We start from the raw sequence: 22,424 nt of genomic DNA on the forward strand, positions 1-22,424 counted from the left end.
GATGACACTTTACCTTAGACTACAATTTTTAGTTAATATATTAATTATAATATATTATAATAATTATATACATTATAATTACATATTATAGTTATAATAATATTAATCAAATCATTGGAAATATGCACAACTGTGGAGGTTTGATATCCCCCACAGGCTTATTTATGTGAATAATCAATCCTGGTTGGTAGGACTGTTTGGGGAGGTTATGGACATTTAAATGTAGAGCCTTGTTTATTGGAGGATATAAGTCTCTCAACTTTCTGTTTTAGCACTCTGCTGCCATATGTTCTCCACCATTATGGACTCTCCTTCTGGAAAAAGGAGGTAAAATAAAGTTTTCATCTGTAAGTCACTTCTATTTTAGTGATCTTCACCAAATTGCAAAATACTGCTGATATTATTGAAGCCAAGAAGGAGTTCTGTACCTGAAGAAGGTTATACAGTAACAATTCACTTGCTTTTCTAAGGAAAGTGCAGTTAATTAATCATAGAGTTGTAGTGCAATATGAGATATTACTTTACAGTTAGAATACAGTAATGCTAAAGCAGTTAAAATAAATACCTAAAAAATAAATATTCAATAACAAGTTTAAAAATGAACAATTTTAGAGTTTTAATGCATTTCATGTTTTAAAATTCTTTAACAGTATTGAAGAAAGAAATAATAATTTTTCAAATTAAGAAAGAATGAAAAACAAGAGTTGAGGCTGTAATAGGAACATATATTCAATCTTTGTGGTGGAAGTATTCTTCTGTGTGTTGTTTGTGGCAGATCTGCAGATCTGTGAATCTGGTAAAATTGAGTAGAGCCAACTGTGTTTGTATTTTGCATACACAGATGAAATCGAATAAAATTGATGAGAATAAAACTTGTGAAAACAGAATGATAGATTATTAGGTAATATTCTGCTGTGGCATACTTATTTTACTTGGAGGAAATACCCTCAAACGTTAATGTTTGGTTCCATATGCAAACTACAATGACGCAGGCAATTGGATCATAAGAGCTTTAATTTCATTCCAGTAATCCAACTGTAGATATATGATTTTATGACATTCTTGGCAGATAATAAAATCAGTAGGTAAAGCCCAGTTGTGTGGAGCAGATCATTAGACATGCCGAGGGAAAGACTAGTCCAGAGTTCTTTTGTGTTTCTCTCTCTCTCCCTCTCTCCCTCTCTCCCTCTCTCCCTCTCTCCCTCAGCCACTCTCCCCACTGTCTCTCCTCCTTCTTCCCCGATCCTATCCCTCCCTCTTACCATCAGTCCCTCAGCTACTCCCATCCCCTCTCTCCTAGCAACCCAAAGAGAAACATGTTTGTCCCATACTGAGTTTTCTGCCATAATGATTAGCCTCACATGAGGTCCCAAACAATAAAATCACTGGGACACAGTTTGATATGCTGAACTAAAATAAATTTTCATCCATTACCTTGTTTTTCTCAGGTGTTCTTTTCACACTGATGGAAATTTGCCAAGTAAAAAGGTGCTGGAACCATGCAAAATTTTCTCAATGGAAGACAGTGAGTCAAAGGTTTTTATTATATTTTGGGGTGTTTTCTTACAAGTATATGATAATTTACAGGTAAATATAAGTTAATACTTGTTAAAATATTGTGTTTTCAGTCATGAGAATGGCTTTAATGGGTAGAGATACGTGGCTACAAATATCTTCCTAGAAAGCAAGAGAATATTACAAGCAGAAGACTGCTTACAGGAAAGATCATGTCCATTGATCCTTCATATGACGTTCAATTGTCTATGCATGAGTTCCACACATATCCTAGCTAAATTCTTACAGCTTCTCTAGATAGAGTGAGAAGAGAACTCATTGTACTTTTCTTCTGACTTTGTTTTTCTGACAAAAATGGCAACCATTCTTTTAAATGTTATTTTCTTAAATTTTAAAACATAATTATATCACTATACCAACTAGTTTTATATCAACTTGACACAAATAGAGTCATCAGAGAGGAGGACACTTCAACTGAGGCTATAGCTCCATCCCTAAGGTTCAGCTATAGGGATCTTTTGTTTAATTAGGGATTGATGCAGGATGGCCCAGCTCATTGTGGGTGGTGGTATCCCTGGTGTGTTGTCCTGAGATTTATAAGAAAAAAAGTTGTGAGAGCCACGGGAGGCAAGCCAGTATACAGCATCCTTCCATGCCCTTTGCATTAGTTCCTGCTTCCAAGATCCAGCCGTTTGAGTTTCTGCCTCAATACTTTGAGGGGTCAACTGTTACCTATAACTGTGAGTGAAGTAAGCTCTTTTCTCCCCAAGTTGTTTGTCATGATGTCTCATCACAATAGAAACCTTAACTCAACTACTTCTCTCATTCCCTTTCCTCTGTCCACTCCATATATATGTATGTATCTTCAACCTGCTGAGTATGTCTTTGTTGTTTGTGTATGTATGGCTTCAGAATAGACCACTTTGTATTTGATAACCAACCAGGGATTGAAAGGAACTGAGGCCAAATGTAATTCATCTTCTCTTACATTTGTTGACCATTTGCATTTGTTAATTTGAATGGGTCTTATCATTTGCCCATTTTAATTGGTTTCATTATTTTTATTATTTTAGTTTTAAAATATTGTGTATTTTAACACACGTTTAGATGAATAATGACCAGTAATTTCTCATATCCTGTAAGCTAGTTCCTCACTATTGATTGTATTGTTACTATTGGATAAGCTTTCTAACTGGATTTAATCCAGCTTCTCAATGTTTTGTCTGTTCCTGTTCTGTTGGATTCCTCTCTGGAGATCAATTTCCTTCATGAATATCTTGAAATGCTTCCATATTTTCCTATGGGAGTTTTAAATTTTCAAGGGTTACATTTAGGCCTTAGATGCATTTTATGTTAGTTTTTGTAAAAAGTGAGAGATAGGTATCAAGAATGAATTTTGTCTTTTCAAATATTCTAGTTCTCAAGCCCTCATTTATTGCATATGTGGCCTTCTCACAGTGTATGTGCTTGACATTTTTCTCGGCAAACTATTGGCTATAGTTGTATGGATTCATCCTTAGGATCTCTATTGTGGTTAATTTGTGTGTCTGATTTTTATGGCAATATTGTGCTGTTAACCATCTTCCAATCTGGTATTTTGAAGATTCCATTTCTGCTGTCTTTACTTAGGATTGCCTTTGTTTCCCGGTCTTTGCTCTCTTATCTAGAAAACAAGATTTTGTCCAAAAGTGTGAAGTGTTTTCTCTGTTCCTCCTGTTATGTCTCTGAAGATCTATCTGTGTTGCTAGTGCTCTAATGAAAATTTCATTAAGTCTCAGTGAGCTTTGCATATTCAGGCTTTTCACAATTTTAGTTCTTCCTATCTGAATTCGGGAGGTTCCCACATATTGTAGTGAGTAATTTTTATCCAGAGTTCTCAATTCTGTGGTTAATTTTTCTAGGTATTAAATATTTTGTACCTTTGGTGAAAAAAAATCACCTTCCCAGTTCATGGGCAAATTCAGGTGTGTAGAAAAGTTACTAATTAGTATATGCCAACAGTGATTTTTTTATATCGTAACTAATTTTTTAGTTCTGGTGTTTCCATGGACTCTGTGGGAGTTTTATGTACATATCTATTAACAAGGGCTGGAGTTAGAGTCCAGTGTTGAGAATTGTATATTTAATGTGGGAGCCTGGTTTCATTCTGCAGAAAATTAAAAGACAGACTATTTAGGGCTTTTGACATGATGAAATAATTATGATTGCAGAGAAACAGAACATAAATGAGTTTGAATAAGGCACTAAGCTTTACTAACAACAAAGATTAAACACAGTGAATACACTAATTGGGACAATGCTGAAGTTTTAATTGATTCTGAAGAACAGGACTTGTAATCATTTCTCCAGTTGTAGTTGGGGATTAAAAATAGAGAAACATGTAACTGAATTGATCTCGAAACAGCAAAAGTGAGAGCAAGAGTAAAGGTAGGAAAAGCATAAAATCAGCATACACAGAGTCAAGTAACTATTGCTATATTGAAAACATAGCATGAGGTTGTTGAACACTGCCCGAGCTTTCAGGAAGCTTTGTGTTACTCTGTAAGAGGATAAAAAGTTGGATGTCAGCAAGCAATAATTAAATATCAATAACTTGATTCATATCAGTGAAGAATTGATTGGTAGATAAAGGTTAGTTACTAACAACACTGGTAACACTAAGTAACACTGAGATGCAATTTAATTTGACATATTTATAATATGGTGAATGCTGCTATTAAAATGTATAGAAAATATTTTTCAAAGGAAGTTTTAAGCAGCAGTAACTACAACAAAAAAGGAATCAACAATATATTAAGCAAACACAAATAAATGTAAAATACAATATGAAGTAAACCTTTTGTATTTTATTTTTATATTGTATATTTTTTATTGGCTATATTTTATTTACATTTCAAATGTTATCCCCTTCTCCAGTTTCTCATCCATAAACGCTCTATGCCATCCCCTACCCCTTCTTATATGAGAGTGTTCCCCCACACATCCACCCACCCCATCCCAACTGCCACCCTGACCTTCCCCTACAGTGGGAGGTCCAGCCTTGGGAGGACCAAGGGTTTCTCCTCCCATCCTTGCCCAACAAGCTCATCCTCTACTACCTATGCAGGTGGAGCCAAGGGTCTGTCCACGGGTACTCCTTGGGTGGTATTTTAGTCCCTGGGAGCTCTGGTTGGTTGATATTGTTGTCTTTTTTTTTTTTTTATTAACTTGAGTATTTCTTATATACATTTCGAGTGTTATTCCCTTTCCAGGTTTCCGGGCAAACATCCCCCTCCCCCCTCCCCTTTTTTATGGGTGTTCCCCTCCCCATCCTCCCCCCCTTGTTGCCCTCCACCCAACAATCTAGTTCACTGGGGGTTCAGTCTTAGCAGGACCCAGGGCTTCCCCTTCCACTGGTGCTCTTACTAGGATATTCATTGCTACCTATGGGGTCAGAGTCCAGGGTCAGTCCATGTATAGTCTTTAGGTAGTGGCTTAGTCCCTGGAAGCTCTGGTTGCTTGGCATTGTTGTACATATGGGGTCTCGAGCCCCTTCAAGCTCTTCCAGTTCTTTCTCTGATTCCTTCAACGGGGGTCCTGTTCTCAATTCAGTGGTTTGCTGCTGGCATACGCCTCTGTGTTTGCTGTATTCTGCCTGTGTCTCTCGGGAGAGAACTACATCCGGCTCCTGTCGGCCTGCACTTCTTTGCTTCATCCATCTTGTCTAATTGGATGGCTGTACATGCATGGGCCACATGTGGGGCAGGCTCTGAATGGGTGTTCCTTCTGTGTCTGTTTTAATCTTTGCCTCTCTATTCCCTGCCAAGGGTATTCTTGTTCCCCTTTTAAGGAAGGAGTGAAGCATTCACATTTTGATCTTCCTTCTTGAGTTTCATGTGTTCTAGGCATCTAGGGTAATTCAAGCATTTGAGTTAATAGCCACTTATCAATGAGTGCATACCATGTGTGTTTTTCTGTGATTGGGTTACCTCACTCAGGATGATATTTTCCAGTTCCGACCATTTGCCTACGAATTCCATAAAGTCATTGTTTTTGATAGCTGAGTAATATTCCATTGTGTAGATGTACCATCCTTCTGTATCCATTCCTCTGTTAAAGGGCATCTGGGTTCTTTCCAGCTTCTGGCTATTATAAATAAGGCTGCGATGAACATAGTGGAGCACGTGTCTTTTTTATATGTTGGGGCATCTTTTGGGTATATGCCCAAGAGAGATATAGCTGGATCCTCAGGCAGTTCAATGTCCAATTTTCTGAGGAACCTCCAGACTGATTTCCAGAATGGTTGTACCAGTCTGCAATCCCACCAACAATGGAGGAGTGTTCCTCTTTCTCTGCATCCTTGCCAGAATCTGCTGTCACCTGAGTTTTTGATCTTAGCCATTCTCACTGGTGTGAGGTGAAATCTCAGGGTTGTTTTGATTTGCATTTCCCTTATGACTAAAGATGTTGAACATTTCTTTAGGTGTTTCTCAGCCATTTGGCATTCCTCAGCTGTGAATTCTTTGTTTAGCTCTGAACCCCATTTTTTAATAGGGTTATTTGTCTCCCTGCGGTCTAACTTCTTGAGTTCTTTGCATATTTTGGATATAAGGCCTTTATCTGTTGTAGGATTGGTAAAGATCTTTTCCCAATCTGTTGGTTGCCATTTTGTCCTAACCACAGTGTCCTTTGCCTTACAGAAGCTTTGCAGTTTTATGAGATCCCATTTGTCGATTCTTGATCTTAGAGCATAAGCCATTGGTGTTTTGTTCAGGAAATTTTATCCAGTGCCCATGTGTTCCAGATGCTTCCCTAGTTTTTCTTCTATTAGTTTGAGTGTGTCTGGTTTGATGTGGAGGTCCTTGATCCACTTGGACTTAAGCTTTGTACAGGGTGATAAGCATGGATCGATCTGCATTCTTCTGCATGTTGACCTCCAGTTGAACCAGCACCATTTGCTGAAAATGCTGTCTTTTTTCCATTTAATGGTTTTGGCTCCTTTGTCAAAAATCAAGTGCCCATAGGTGTGTGGGTTCATTTCTGGGTCTTCAATTCTGTTCCATTGGTCTATCTGTCTGTCTCTGTACCAATACCATGCAGTTTTTATCACTATTGATCTGTAATACTGCTTGAGTTCAGGGATAGTGATTCCCCCTGACGTCCTTTTATTGTTGAGGATAGTTTTAGGTATCCTGGGTTTTTTGTTATTCCAGATGAATTTGCAAATTGTTCTGTCTAACTCTTTGAAGAATTGGATTTGTATCTTGATGGGGATTGCATTGAATCTGTAGATCGCTTTTGGTAAAATGGCCATTTTTACTATATTAATCCGGCCAATCCATGAGCATGGGAGATCTTTCCATCTTCTGAGGACTTCTTCAATTTTTTTCTTCAGAGTCTTGAAGTTCTTATTGTATAAATCTTTTACTTGCTTGGTTAAAGTCACACCGAGGTACTTTATATTATTTGGGTCGATTATGAAGGGTGTCGTTTCCCTAATTTCTTTCTCAGCTTGTTTCTCTTTTGTATAGAGGAAGGCTACTGATTTATTTGAGTTAATTTTATACCCAGCCACTTGGCTGAAGTTGTTTATCAGCTTTAGTAGTTCTCTGGTGGAACTTTTGGGATCACCTAAATATACTATCCTATCATCTGCAAATAGTGATATTTTGACTTCGTCTCCGATCTGTATCCCCTTGACCTCCTTTTGCTGTCTGATTGCTCTGGCTAGAACTTCAAGAACTATATTGTATAAGTAGGGAGAGAGTGGGCAGCCTTGTTTAGTCCCTGATTTTCGTGGGATTGCTTCAAGTTTCTCTCCTTTTAGTTTAATGTTAGCAACTGGTTTGCTGTATATGGCTTTTACTATGTTTAGGTATGGGCCTTGAATTCCTATTCTTTCCAGGACTTTTATCATGAAGGGGTGTTGAATTTTGTCAAATGCTTTCTCAGCATCTAATGAAATGATCATGTGGTTTTGTTCTTTCAGTTTGTTTATATAATGGATCACGTTGTTGGTTTTCTGTATATTAAACCATCCCTGCATGCCTGGGATGAAGCCTACTTGATCATGGTGGATGATTGTTTTGATGTGCTCTTGGATTCGGTTTGCCAGAATTTTATTGAGTATTTTTGCGTCGATATTCATAAGGGAAATTGGTCTGAAGTTCTCTTTCTTTGTTGCGTCTTTGTGTGGTTTAGGTATAAGAGTAATTGTGGCTTCATAGAAGGAATTCGGTAGTGCTCCATCTGTTTCAATTTTGTGGAATACTTTGGATAATATTGGTATGAGGTCTTCTATGAAGGTTTGATAGAATTCTGCACTAAACCCATCTGGACCTGGGCTCTTTTTGGTTGGGAGACCTTTAATGACTGCTTCTATTTCCTTAGGAGTTATGGGGTTGTTTAACTGGTTTATCTGTTCCTGATTTAACTTCGGTACCTGATATTTGTCTAGGAAATTGTCCATTTCCTGTAGATTTTCAAGTTTTGTTGAATATAGGCTTTTATAGTAAGATCTGATGATTTTTTGAATTTCCTCTGAATCTGTAGTTATGTCTCCCTTTTCATTTCTGATTTTGTTAATTTGGACACACTCTCTGGGTCCTCTCGTTAGTTGGCTAAGGGTTTATCTATCTTGTTGATTTTCTCAAAGAACCAACTTTTGGTTCTGTTGATTCTTTCTATGGTCCTTTTTGTTTCTACTTGGTTGATTTCAGCTCTGAGTTTGATTATTTCCTGCCTTCTACTCCTCCTGGGTGTATTTGCTTCTTTTTGCTCTAGAGCTTTTAGGTGTGCTGTCAAGCTGCTGACATATGCTCTCTCCTGTTTCTTTCTGCAGGCACTCAGTGCTATGAGTTTTCCTCTTAGCACAGCTTTCATTGTGTCCCATAAGTTTGGGTATGTTGTACCTTCATTTTCATTAAATTCTAAAATGTTTTTAATTTCTTTCTTTATTTCTTCCTTGACTAGGTTATCATTGAGTAGAGCATTGTTCAATTTCCACGTATATGTGGGCGTTCTTCCCTTATTGTTATAGAAGACCATTTTTAGGCCGTGGTGGTCTGATAGCACGCATGGGATTATTTCTATCTTTCTGTACCTGTTGAGGCCCGTTTTTTGACCAATTATATGGTCAATTTTGGAGAAAGTACCATGAGGAGCTGAGAAGAAGGTATATCCTTTTGCTTTAGGGTAGAATGTTCTATAAATATCTGTTAAGTCCATTTGTCTCATGACTTCTCTTAGTCTGTCTACGTCTCTGTTTAATTTCTGTTTCCATGATCTGTCCATTGATGAGAGTGGGCTGTTGAAGTCTCCTACTATTATTGTGTGAGGTGCAATGTGTGTTTTGAGCTTTAGTAAGGTTTCTTTTACGTATGTAGGTGCCCTTGTATTTGGGGCATAGATATTTAGGATTGAGAGTTCATCTTGGTGGATTTTTCCTTTGATGAATGTGAAGTGTCCTTCCTTATCTTTTTTGATGAATTTTAGTTGAAAATTGATTTTATTTGATATTAGAATGGCTACTCCAGCTTGTTTCTTCTGACCATTTGCTTGGAAAGTGGGTTGCAAACCCTTTTAACAACTTCAATCCTTTCTCTAACTCCTCCAGTACAGACACCGTTCTCAGTTCGGTGGTTGGCTGCAAGCATTCACCTCTGTGTTTGTCATGCTCTGGTAGAGCCTCTCAGGAGACATCAATATCAGGCTCCTGTCAGCATGTACTTCATGGCTTCAGCAATATTGTCTAGATTTGGTGGCTGTATTTGGGCTGGATCCCCAGGTGGGGCAGTCTCTGGATGGTGTTTTGTTCAGTCTCTTCTCCAAACTTTGTCTCCTCATTTCTTCCTGTCAATATTTTTGTTCCCCCTTCTAAGAAGGGCTGAAACATCTGCACTTTGGTCATCCTTCTTGATTTTCATGTGATCTGTGCATTGTATCTTGGATAATCTAAGCTTTTGGGGTAGTATCCACTTATCAGTGAGTGCAGACCATGTTTGTTTTTTTGTTTTTGTTTTTGTTTGTGTTAGGGCTACCTCATTCAGGACGATATTTTCTAGTTTCATCAATTTGCCTATGAATTTGATGAAGTCCTTGTTTTTAATAGCTGAATAGTACTCCATTGTGTAAATGTACCACATTTTATGTATCCATTCCTCTGTTGAGGGAAATATGGATTCTATTCAACTTCTGACTATTATAAATAAGGCTGCTATGAACATAGTGGAACATGTTCCCTTGTTATGTGCTGGAGCATCTATTGGGTATATGCCCAGCATTGGTATTGCTGGGTCTGCAGGTAATGCAATGTCCAGTTTTCAGAGGAACCTCCAGACTGATTTCCAGAGTAGTTTACGAGCTTGTAATACCACCAACAATGGAGGAGTGTTCCCCTTTCTACATATCTTTAACAGCAGCTATTGTTATATGAGGTTTGTTTTTTTTTTTTATCTTAGCCATTCTAAGTGATATGAGGTAGAATCCCAGGGTTGTTTTGATTTGCAATTCTCTGATAAGGATATTGAACATTTCTTTAGGAACTTCTCAGCCATTCGACCTTCCTCAGTGGAGAATTCGTTTAGGTTTGTACTCCATTTTTAATAGGGTTATGTGATTCTCTGGAGTCTAATTTCTTGAGTTCTTTGTATGTATTAGATATAGCCCTCTATCGAATGTAGGATTGGTAAAGATCTTTTCCCAATCTGTTGGTTGTCGTTTTGTCCTAATGGCAGTGTCATTTTGCATTACAGAAGCTTTGCAATTTTATGAAGTCCCATTTTGAATTAATGTTTTTAGAGCATAAGCCATTAGTGTTCTGTTCAAGAAATTTTCCCCAGTGCTCATGTGTTCAAGGCTCTTCCTCATGTTTTCTTCTGTTACTTTGAGTGTATCTGGTTTGATGTGGAGGTATTTGATCCCCTTGGACTTGAGCTTTGTACAGGCCAATATGAATAGATCAATTTGCATCCTTCTATATGCTGAACTCCAGTTTAACCAGCACCATTTGTTGAAAATGCTATCTTTTTTTCACTGAATGGTTTTGGCTCCTTTGTCAAAGGTCAAGTGACCATAGGTATGTGGGTTCGTTTCTGGGTCTTCAATTCTGTGCCAATACCATCAGTTTTTATCACTATTGCTGTGTAATATTGCTTGAGGTCAGGTATGTGATTCCCAAATAAGTTCTTTTATTCTTGAGGATAGTTTTCACTATCCTGGGTTTTTTGTTATTCCAAATGAATTTGCACATTGCTCTTTCTAACTCTATGAAGAAATGAGGTGGAATTTTGATGGGGATTGTATTGAATTTGTAGATTGCTTTTGGCAAAATGGCCATTTTTACAATATTAATCCTGCCAATCTGAACATGGGAGACCTTTCTATCTTCTGAAATCTTCATACAGATATTTCACTTGCTTCGTTAGTCACATCAAGGTATTTTATGTTATTTGTGATTATTGTAAAGGGTGTCATTTCCCTAAATCTTTCTTAGCCTATTTATCCTTTGATACTACATATCAAAGGCTACTTATTTGTTTGAGTTAATTTTATACCCAGACACTTTATTGAAGTTGTTTATCAGGTTTAGTAGTTTTCCGGTAGAACTTTTGGGGTCATTTAAATATACTATCATATCATCTGCAAATAGTGATATTTTGACTTCTTCCTTTCCAATTTGTATCCTTTTGACCTCCTTTCATTGTCTGGTTGCTCAGACTAGGACTTCGACTATTATATTTTATAAGTAGGGACAGAGTGGACAGCCTGTCTAGTTCCTGATTTTAGTGGGAATCCTTCAAGTTTCTCTCCATTTAATTTTATGTAGTCTACTGGTTTGCTATATATTGCTTTTACTATGTTTAGGTATGGGCCTTGAATTCCTGATCTTTCCAAGACTTTTTACATGAAGGGATATTGAATTTTGTCAAATACTTTCTCAGCATTTAATGAGATGATCTTGTGGTTTTTACTTTAACATTGTTTATGTAGTGGATTCTGTTGATGGATTTCCATCTATTGAACCATCCCTGCATCACTGGGATGAAGCCTACTTGATCATGATGGATGATTGTTTGATGTGTTCTTGGATTTGGTTTGCAAGAATTTTATTGAGTATTTTTGTGTTGATACTCATAAGGGAGATTGGTCTGAAGTGTTCTTTCTTTTTTTTGGTCTTTTTGTGGTTTAGGTGTAAGTGTAATCGTGGCTTCATAGAAGGAATTGGGTAGTGTTCCTTCTGTTAATATTTTGTGGAATACTTTGGACAGGATTTGGACAGGTATTAGGTCTTCTGTGAAGGTATGATAGAATTCTCCATTAAACCCATCTGTTCCCGGACCTTTGTTGGTTAGGAGACTTTTAATAATTGCATCTATTTCTTTAGTAGTTATGGGACTGTTTAGATGGTTTATCTGATCCAGATCTAAATTTAGTATATATGGTAACTGTCTAGAAAAGTGTCCATTTCATCTAGATTTTCAAGATTTTTTGAATATAGGCTTTTGTAGTAGGAGCTGATGATTTTTTTCAATTTCTTCAGTTTCTGTTGTTATTTCTCCATTTTCATTTCTGATTTTGTTAACTTTGATACTCTCTCTGTGCTCTCTGGTTAGTCTCGCTATGGATTTATCTAACTTGCTGATTTTCTCAAAGATCCAGCTCCTGGTTTTGTTGATTTTTTTTTTTTGTATAGTTCTTTTTGTTTTGACTTGGCTGATTTCAGCCCCAAGTTCGAATAATTCCTGCTGTCTACTCTTGGGTGTATTTGCTTCTTTATGTTCTAGAGTTTTTCCATGTGCTGACAGCTTCCTAGCTTATGCTCTCTACTGTTCCCTTTTGGAGTCACTCAAAGCTATGAATATTCCTCTTAGCACTGCATTCATTGTACCTCCTATGTTTGGGTATGTTTTGCCTTCATTTTAATTAAATTCTAAAAAGTCTTTAATTTCTTTATTTCTTCCTTCACCAAGGTATCATTGAATAAAGTATTGTTCAACTTCCATGTATATGTTGGCTTTCTGTCATTTTTGTTGTTATTGAAGACCAGCCTTAGTCCATGGTGATCTAATAGGATGCATGGGATTATTTCAGTCGTCTTGTATCTGTTGAGGCCTGTTGTGTTACTGATTCTATGGTCAGTTTTGGAGAAGGTATCATGAGGTGCTGGGAAGAAGGTATATTCTTTTGCTTTAGGATGAAATGTTCTATAGATATTTGTTATATCCATTTAGTTCACAACTTCAGTAAGTATCTCTATTTCTCTTTTTAGTTTCTGTTTCCATGATCTGTCCATTGATGAGAGTTGGGTGTTAAAGTCTCCTACTGTTATTGTGTGAGGTGCAATGTTCTCTTTGTAATTTGGTAAGGTTTCTTTTATGAATGTGCGTGCCCTTGCATTTGGAGCATAGATATTTAGGAATGAGTAACCATCTCGGTGGATGTTTTCCTTTGCTGAATATGAAGTGTCCTTCGTTATCTTTTTTGATATCTTTTGGTTGGAAATCGGTTTTATTTCATATTAGAATGGCTACTCCAGATTGTTTCTTCAGACCATTTGTTTGGAAAATTGTTTTCTACCCTTTTACTCTGAGATAGTGTCTGTCTTTGTCACTGAGGTATATTTCCTGTACGCAGCAAAATGCTGGGTCCTCTTTTCATATCCAGTCCATTAGTCTATGTCTTTTTATTGAGGAATTTAGCCATTGATGTTAAGAGGTATTGAGAAATAGTGGTTGTTGTTTCTTGTGTTGTTGTTAGAGGTAGTTGTATGGCTTTCTTCTTTTGGGTTTGTTGCAAGAAAATTACTTTCTTGCTTTTTGTAGAGTATAATATCACTCCTTGTGTTGTAGTTTTCCATCTATTATCCTTTGTAGGAATGGATTATAGAAGTATATTGTGTAAATTTGGTTTCTTCATGGATTATCTTGGTTTCCCCTTCTATGTTAATTGAGAATTTTGCTGGATATAGTAGCCTGGGCTGGCATTTGTGTTCTCTTAGGGTCTGATGACATCTGCCCAGGAACTTCTAGCTTTCATAGTCTCTGTTGAGAAGTCTGGTGTAATTCTGATAGGTCTGTCTTTATATGTTACTTGACCTTTTTCCCTTACTGCTTTTAATATCCTTTCTTTGTTTTGTATATTTGTTGTTTTGACTATTGTGTGATGGAAGGAGTTTCTTTTCTTGTCCAGTCTCTTTGGAGTTCTATAGGCTTCTTGTATGTTCATGGGCATCTCTTTCTTTAGAATAGGGAACTTTTCTTCTATAATTTTTTGAAGATATTATTGGCCCTTTAATTTGGGAATCTTCACTCCCTTTTATACCTACAATCTGTAGAATTGATCTTCTTATCATGTCCTCGATTTCTTGGTTAGTATCTTTTTGCCTTTTATATTGTCTTTGATGGTTATGTCAATGTTTTCTATGGTATCTTCTGCCCCTTAGATTCTCTCTTCTATCTCTTGTATTCTGTTGGTGATGCTTATGTATCTGACTCCTGATCTCTTTCCTAGGTTTTCTATCTCCAGGATTTTCTCCCTTGGTGATTCCCTTAATTTTTCTATTTCTGCTTTTAGAACCTAGATGGTTTTGTCCAATTCTGCATGTTTTGTTGTATTTTCCTCTAATTCTTTAAGGGACTTTTATGTTTCCTCTTTAAATACTTTTACTTATTTACCTGTGTTTTCCTCTATTTCTTTAAGGGAGTTATTTATGTCCTTCATAATGTCCTCTAACATCCCTATGAGATGTGATTTTCTAAGTCTTGCTTTTCTGACATGTTGGGATATCCAGTATTTGCTTTGTTGGTTGAAATGGGTTCTGATGATGCGAAGTAGTTTTAGTTTCTGTTGCTTCCTTTCCTGCGCTTGCCTCTTGCCATCTGGTTATCTCTGGTGTTAGTTGGTCTTGCTGCTTCTGACATTGGTTTGACCCTTCTGTAAGCCTGTGTGCCAGCACTCCTGGAGAAGGGCATTTTCTTAATGGGATCTGGGTACAGTGAGCTGTGTCCCAGAGTCAGTTCTGGGCACAAGCAGAAACAGAAAGGATCCTGTCCCAGTCTTAGTTCCTGTGTCCATAGGGTTTCTGGCAAGTTCCTCTTGGGCCAGGCATGTGAGCAGAAGTGGTAGTCTCCCCTCTGCTCTCAGGACTGTCTGCGCCTCTAAGAGTTCAACTCTTTCCCCATGGTAGTAGGGTACAGAGAACTGTGTCACCTGGTCAGCTCCAGGTCCCAACCAGGAACTGGAGGAATCCTTTCCCATAGTGCTCCTCTGTTGCTGTGTCCTGTGGGATCCAGGTGGGTCCCTGTGAGCAGAAATGGTGGTCTTACCTCTGCTTTCAGGTGTGTCAGGGCTCCTGGAGACTGGCCTTCTCCTGGTGGGATCTGGGTACAGACAGCTGTGTCTTTGGTTCAACTCTGGGCACAGACAGAAACTGGAAGGATCGTGTCTCAATCTGCTCCTAGGTTCCTGTGTCCAGAGGGCTCCTGTAGTGTTTCTCTTGGGCCAGGAATGTGAGCAAAAGTGGTGGTCACACCTCTGCTCTCAGGATTATCTGCACTTCTGAGAGTCCCACTATCTTCCCCATAAAGTAAATCTTAAATCATGCACTTTATCAGAATTTACATCACATATGTAGATGAAAATGATTAGTGTGTATTTACACTTTGTATTGGTTGCTTGAATAATTCCACTTAAAATTGAAATAAAAATATTTTTAACAATAAGCTTAATTTTAATTTAAAAGAAAATAGAAAAATATTGAAAGTAAATATATGGAATAATCTTCATTATCCTCTCTCACCAGACTGGGTTCATTACTTTAATTTTGATAATAGCTTATGAGTAACTGGGTATACACAAAGAAAGACTCTTCTCCTCCGTTCCTGTGTCCATAGGGTTCCTGGCAAGTTATGTACCGATGGTACAGAAATATGGGACAGAAAAGCTGAGGAGAAAAGCTGAAGATCCCAGAGCCATGTGCTTCAAACTAATACTGATATATGAAAGTAGAGGGTTAGAGGACACATGACTTCTGCTCTCAGACACAATATAGACAAAATTCTTTAAAACAAACTAACCAGTGCAGAAACTCATCTCTAGAGGAAAGGACAAAAGAAACAATAAAACTATTTTGGCAGCAGGAGAGGGTCTTTGAATATCCAGATAAACCACTTTCTTGAACCAAATAGATCTGCTGTAACAGACCTATTCTTTTATCTTCTACACACTTGTTTGAAATAATCAACTGCTTCTAAAAATATGACTTTTTGTATATAAGCCATGGAAGGAAAGAACTTTCAAATGTCTAAAATCACTTCCAACTGCATGAACAGATATTAGTTTTGTATTTAATGATGTTTTTAAGTTTATACTTTTTAACAATTGAGGATGTATTATCTGCTTATATGTACTTTTCAAAGCTATAAATCTATACTGCCATGTGTGGAAAAAAATGGTCAGAACAAAGGAATTATATTTTGTTCCTACTGTCTTTGGAAACAGTAGCTATAATAAAATGGATTATATTGTAAAGGTTATGGCCACATTGAAATTATTGATATAAATATGTAAATTACATGTTGTCAAGAATATTATGCAAATAGGGTTACCATAATAATTTTATTAGTGGTATTTACAGATAGCACTGTATTTTCTGTTACTTGGCATTCTTTTAGATTTTGACTTTAAATAAATAAAATTTACTGTTATATTCATTTGCACCAAACTTTTTTTATTGATTTAGTTATAGATACCTTTAATACCCAGTGATTAGCATGTAAAAAAATATAAAGTTCATTTTTTTGGGTATCATTAAACTTCGAGATTCTAATTTAATTATCAAGATTATGATATTGAGCTGATTCTGGAAAAAGTTTCTGGTATGTACGCTCTTTTTTCTGTAATTACCTAAGAGCTATCGAAAGGTAGCCAGCAGAGGTTACTTTTAGATTAATCCAATCTGTGTGTCCTGTTGTCTCAACCTTGAGTGGGAATCAAACCCTTTTTCTTGAGGTACTGTGAGTACAAGAGCAGACAAAGTAACTAGTAGTCTCTCATTCTCTTTTTTTATTTTTAATCATTATTGTCATGTTCAGTTGTTGGTGGTACAAGGAAAAGAAAAAGCCTAGGGCAGATGATTCAAAGATAATAACAATGACATTTAAAATCAGTCATTAGACTGTTGTTTTGTTTTGTTTTTGTTTGTTGGTGTTCTTGTTGGTTGGTTTGGTTTTTGATTTTGGTCTTTTGGATTTTTTGAGAATGAGTCTGACTATGTAAGTTCTGGAACTCATTGTACAGACTATGCTAGCCTATAACTCAGAAGATGTCCTTTTTCTACCTTAAAAGTGCTGGGATTATTTAGCTCTGTACTCCATTTTTAATAGAGTTATTTGCCTCTCTGAAGCCTAGCTTCTTGAGTTCTTTGTATATTTTGAATATTAGCCCTCTATCAAATGTAGGATTGGTAAAGATCTTTTCCCAATCTGTTGGTTGCCATTTTGTACTAATGACAGTGTCCTTTGCCTTACAGAAGCCTTGCAGTTTTATGAGATCCCATTTGTTGATTCTTGATCTTAGAGCATAAGCCATTGGGGTTTTGTACAGGAAATTTTTTCCAGTGCCCATGTGTTCGAGACTCTTCCCCACTTTTTCTTCTATTAGTTTGAGTGTATCTGGATTGATGTGGAGGTTTTTGATCCACTTGGACTTAATCTTTGCACAGGGCGATAGGAATGGATCAATCTGCATTCTTCTAAATGCTGACCTCCAGTTGAACCAGCACTATTTATTGAAAATGCCATTGTTTTTCAAAGCTACATGGTTTAAGCTCCTTTGTCAAAGATCAACTGACCATATGTGTGAGGGTTCATTTCTGCATCTTCAATTCTATTCCATACAGTTCTTATAACTACTGCTCTGTAATACTGCTTGAGGTCAGGGATGGTGACTCCCATAGAAGTTGTTTAATTATTGAGGATAGTTTTCACTAATTCTCAGCTGAGAATATCAAATGGCTGAGAAGTACCTAAAGAAATGTTCAACCTCTTTAATCAGCAGGAAAATGCAAATCAAAATAACCCTAAGATTCTACCTCACACTAGTCAGAATGGCTAAGCTCAAAAACTCAGGTGACAACATGCTGACAAGAAAGTAGAAAAAGAGGAACATTCCTCCATTGTTGGTGAGATTACAAACTGGTACAACCACTCTGGAAATCTCTCTAGAGGTTCCTCAGAAAATTAGACATTGTACTACCGGAGGACACAGCTATACCTCTTCTAGGCATATACCCAAAGGATGCTCCAACATACAATAAAGACACATGCTCCACTATGTTCATAGCAGCCTTATTTATAATAGCCAGAAGCTGGAAAGAACCCAGATGCCCTTCAACAGAAGAATGGATACAGAAAATGTGGTACATCTACACAATGGAATATTACTCAGCTATCAAAAACAATGAGTTTATGAAATTCGTAGGCAAATGGTTGGAACTGGAAAATATCATCCTGAGTGAGCTAACCAAATCACAGAAAGACATACATGGTATGCATTCATTGATAAGTGGCTATTAGCCCAAATGCTTGAATTACCCTAGATGCACAGAACACAAGAAACTCAAGAAGGATGACCAAAATTCGAATGCTTCACTCCTTCTTTAAAAGGGGAACAAGAATACCCTTGGCAGGGAATAGGGAGGCAAAGTTTAGAACAGAGGCAGAAGGAACACCCATTCAGAGCCTGCCCCACATGTGGCCCATACATATACAGCCACCAAGCTAGATAAGATGGATGAAGCAAAGAAGTGCAGGCCGACAGGAACTGGATGTAGATCTCTCCTGAGAGACACACCTAGAATACAGCAAATACATAGGCGAATGTCAGCAGCAAACCACTGAACTGAGAATGGGACCCCTGTTGAAGGAATCTTAGAAAGGACTGGAAGAGCTTGAAGGGGCTCAAGACCCCATATGAACAACAATGCCAAGCAACCAGAGCTTCCAGGGACTAAGCCACTACCCAAAGACTATACATGGACTGACCCTGGGCTCCAACCTCATAGGTAGCAATTAATAGCCTAGTAAGAGCACCAGTGGAAGGCCCTTGGTCCTGCCAAGACTGAACCCCCAGTGAATGTGATTGTTGTGGGGAGGTGGGGGGTGGATGGGGAGGTGAAGCCCATATACAAGGGGAGGGGGAGGGGCTAGGGGGATGTTGGCCCGGAAACCTGGAAGGAGATAACAATCGAAATGTAAATAAGAAATACTCAAGTAAATAAAGGTAAAAAAAAAAGAACAACAACAATACCAACCAACCAGAGCTCCCAGGGACTAATCCACTATCCAAATATTATACATGGACAGTTCCATGGCTCCAGCTGCATATGTAGCAGAGAATGGCCTTGTTGAGCAGCAATGGGAGGAGAAGCCCTTTGTCCTGCCAAGGCTGGACCTCCCCCAGTGTAGGGGAATATCAGGGCAGTGATGTGGAAATGGGGGTAGATTCATGAGGGGGAACACCTTTATAGAAGAAGGGGGAGAGGCAGGGGATGGGGGTTTATGAACAGGAAGCTGGGGGTGGGGTGTATAACATTTGAAATGTAATAAAAAATAGCCAATAAAAAAATAGAAAAAAATGTGGAGGGATTAATGCTTGTGTCACCATACTCAATTGTGATTTGATTTTTAAAGAAATATACTATAAAATTATTTACCTAGTACACCATCAATATCAACTAGCTTTATTACAACATTCGGCTGTGTTTACATAAACACAGACACAGACACACACACACACACTCAAATTTCATAAACACAGACACAGACACACACACACACACACACACACACACACACACACACACACACACACACTCAAATTTCCCAAATGTTGCATCAAGAAAAATGGCAAATGTCAGGCTTCACAGAATTTAAACAATCCTTTATATATGTATATATCCTGTGCAAGCTAACTTTTAAGAAAAATGTCCAATGTCTGATGAGTACAGATTTAACCCACATGTACTTCTCCTAAAAGAAACTATTATTCTTATTATTTGAAGATCATTGTTCTTTAGCGTTGAAATTTCATAATTTTTAGGTTCCTTGTTTTTTATTTGATGTGGTTAATTTTTGCTTTTAACCACTATCTTCCCTTCCAATTAATTTTTAACAGAACTTAAAAATTTGCCTCTAAATATACATGGACAATTTAGAAGCCAAACTAATTCTTCATAACACACACCATATTGGCATCAAAACTTGCTGCTGAGGTTTAGACTTGAATTTGATAATTCAGTATTTTGGTTCAGGAAGTTCTTTTGGTCATGTGTCCTATAAACACGTCTGTTTTTCTATTAAGCTTTATTTTCATTTTTTAAATTAAATTGTTTTACTAAAACTTGTCAACGCGTATTCCAATTGTTTAGAAGCACATGTATGTGAGCAGAAAGTAGTTTACAGACTGAGTAGATAATAGAATGAGTTTTTAAAAAATATCATTGCTTGTTTTATACATATCATATGTTTAATATGTGCAATTATGTCCTTGCCTGAGGCCAGAAGTTAACGAAGCATTGTCATGCAAGGAGAGACCCCAGGGATATCTCAGTTCAGGAGGAGGCTATCATGTTCTCCCTCTCTATCCTCCTGTTCCTCTCAGGATTGGGTGGATGTGATGCCACCTTGTATATTCATAAATTAAACGTCTTTACAAATTCATTTTTAAACATTCTACAAGACAGCCAGATCTAATGTTTAACATTATTCCTGGGAACCCACTGGTTAAATAAAAATGAAAATTAAGTGGCAAAACATGTAAACTACCTTGAGAATGCCATTGATACATAAGAAGAAAGCAAGACAAGGAACTTTCTTAAGTAATGGCAAAATCCCCACCATACCTCATGCTATATTGCTGTCTTATGCTGGGTTGTACTTAGCTTTTTACTGTTGCATTCACTGTGCACAATCAAGCATAAGTGAGAACATCCACAATATGTAATTCTTTTGTACAAACAAGAATATAGGGCTGATATGTTTGGACCAGGTCGTTCTAACAGAAAGTTTATCTTTCAGTAATCTCATTGCATTTCTCTAGTATGTGTTGTCATAGATGTTCTGCCTCAGATAGTCCTTAATTATCAGACTGATTGTGTTGTTATTGAGGATGATGATCATAATCTTCTTCTCCTCCTCGTATGTGTGAAGCTCTCAAGATCTTAACTCAGCATTAGAACCCAGCTTGTCATAAGAACCTCTCAGAGAAGTCTTGAGGGAGACTTATTGACTATTCTGCCATAGTTTATATCCTCAGGCAGTCATAAATATCAGAAATCATCCCATCAAATGATCCATTGTGTTTCATATTTTTGTTCATACGAGCTCCACAGATTATTCAAGATCATCAAGGATCCATGAAGAAAACTTTCCTACAGATGTTTGAGCAAAATGTTGGGAAACTCCATGATACTTAACACATCTTTTTTCACATTTTTTCCTCTTTTTAAATTTATTTATTTTTATGGGAAATTTTTGTTTACATTTCAAATGTTATTCCCTTTCACAGTTTCCCATCCATAAGCCCTGTCGCGTGCCCAACGTCTCGCCAGCAATAACAACGCGAGGCAACAGGATTCTTCTATGAACAAGCCTTTATTGCATAGCTCTCTTGAACAGGGACAGGGGACCTCAAGCAGCAAGAGCGCTCGCCTTGTATAGACAGCAGGCTGAGGCTATGCTAATTGTCCTTCAGGGATTGGCAGAGCATGAATTACCTCATTAGCATGGTGCTGCTCCCTCATTAGCATATTACCGGCCAATTGATGCCAGGTGCAAAGCCTGCGCATGCGCAGTAACGTTGTTCACCACAGGATGGCGTCCTACAAAGCCCCCTATCCCATCCCCTCCCCCTTCTTCTATGGGGGTGTTCCCCCTCCCCAACCAGCACCCCTACCCACCTCCCTGCCCTGAAATTCCCATACACTGGGAGGCCCAGCCTTGGCAGGACCAAGGGCTTCTCCTCCTATTGGCGCCCAAGAAGGCCATCCTCTGCTACATATGCAGCTGGAGCCATCGGTTTGTCCATGTGTCCTTTTTGGGTAGTGTTTTAGTGTCTGGGAGCTCTGGTTGGTTGGTATTGTTGTTCTTATGGGGTTGCAAGCCCCTTCAGCTCCTTCAATCCTTTCTCTAACTCCTCCAATGGGAACCCCATTCCCAGTTCAATGAATTGCTGCTAGCATTTACCTCTGTATTTGTCATGCTCTGGCACACCCTTTCAGGAGACAGCTATATCAGGCTCCTGTCAGCATGTATGTCTCGGCTTCAATAGGTTTGGTTGAGGTTTGGTGGCTGTATATAAATGGGCTTGATCCCTAGATGGGGCCGGCTATGAATGGCCATTACTTCAGTCTCTGCTCCAAACTCTGTCTCCACATCTCCTCCTATGAATATTTTTGTTCCCCCTTTTAAGAATGAATAAAGCATCCATACTTCTTGAGCTTTATGTGGTCTGTAGATTGTATTTTGGGTAATTCAAACTTTTGGCCTAATATCCTCTTATCAGTGAGTGTATACCATAGGTGTTTTTGTTTTTGTTTTTGTTTTTTTTGGTTGGGTTATCTTACTAACGATGATATTTTCTAGCTCCTCCATTTGCTTATGAATTTCATGAAGTCATTGTTTTTGATAGTTGAGTAGTACTCCATTGTGTAGATGTACCACATTTTCTGTACCCATTCCTCTGTTGAAGGGCATCTGGGTTCTTTCCAGCCTCTGGCTATTATAATTAATGCTGCTATGTACATAGTGGAGCATTTGTCTTTGTTGTATTTTGGATCATCATTTAGGTATATGCCCAGGAGTGATATTTCTGAAGAACCTCCGGACAGATTTCCAGAGTGGTTCCAGAGTGGAAGAGTGTTCCCCTTTCTC

The 22,424-nt window shown here is 37.8% G+C and overlaps 1 protein-coding gene across 3 annotated transcripts in view; it reads left to right on the plus strand.

The window, feature by feature from the left end:
* LOC102550446 (rho GTPase-activating protein 20-like) overlaps positions 1-22,424 on the plus strand; it is a 110,919-nt gene that overhangs the window by 9,110 nt on the left and 79,385 nt on the right. For all 3 annotated transcript variants that reach the window (XM_063282884.1, XM_039103664.2, XM_039103660.2), the window contains exons 4-5: positions 273-327; positions 1,449-1,525. The gene's annotated coding sequence lies outside the window, so the exon portion shown is untranslated. The remainder of the gene's footprint in view (positions 1-272; positions 328-1,448; positions 1,526-22,424) is intronic.

Source organism: Rattus norvegicus, chromosome 2 (genome assembly GCF_036323735.1).
Source record: "Rattus norvegicus strain BN/NHsdMcwi chromosome 2, GRCr8, whole genome shotgun sequence".
In the NCBI taxonomy this organism is placed as follows: domain Eukaryota; kingdom Metazoa; phylum Chordata; class Mammalia; order Rodentia; family Muridae; genus Rattus; species Rattus norvegicus.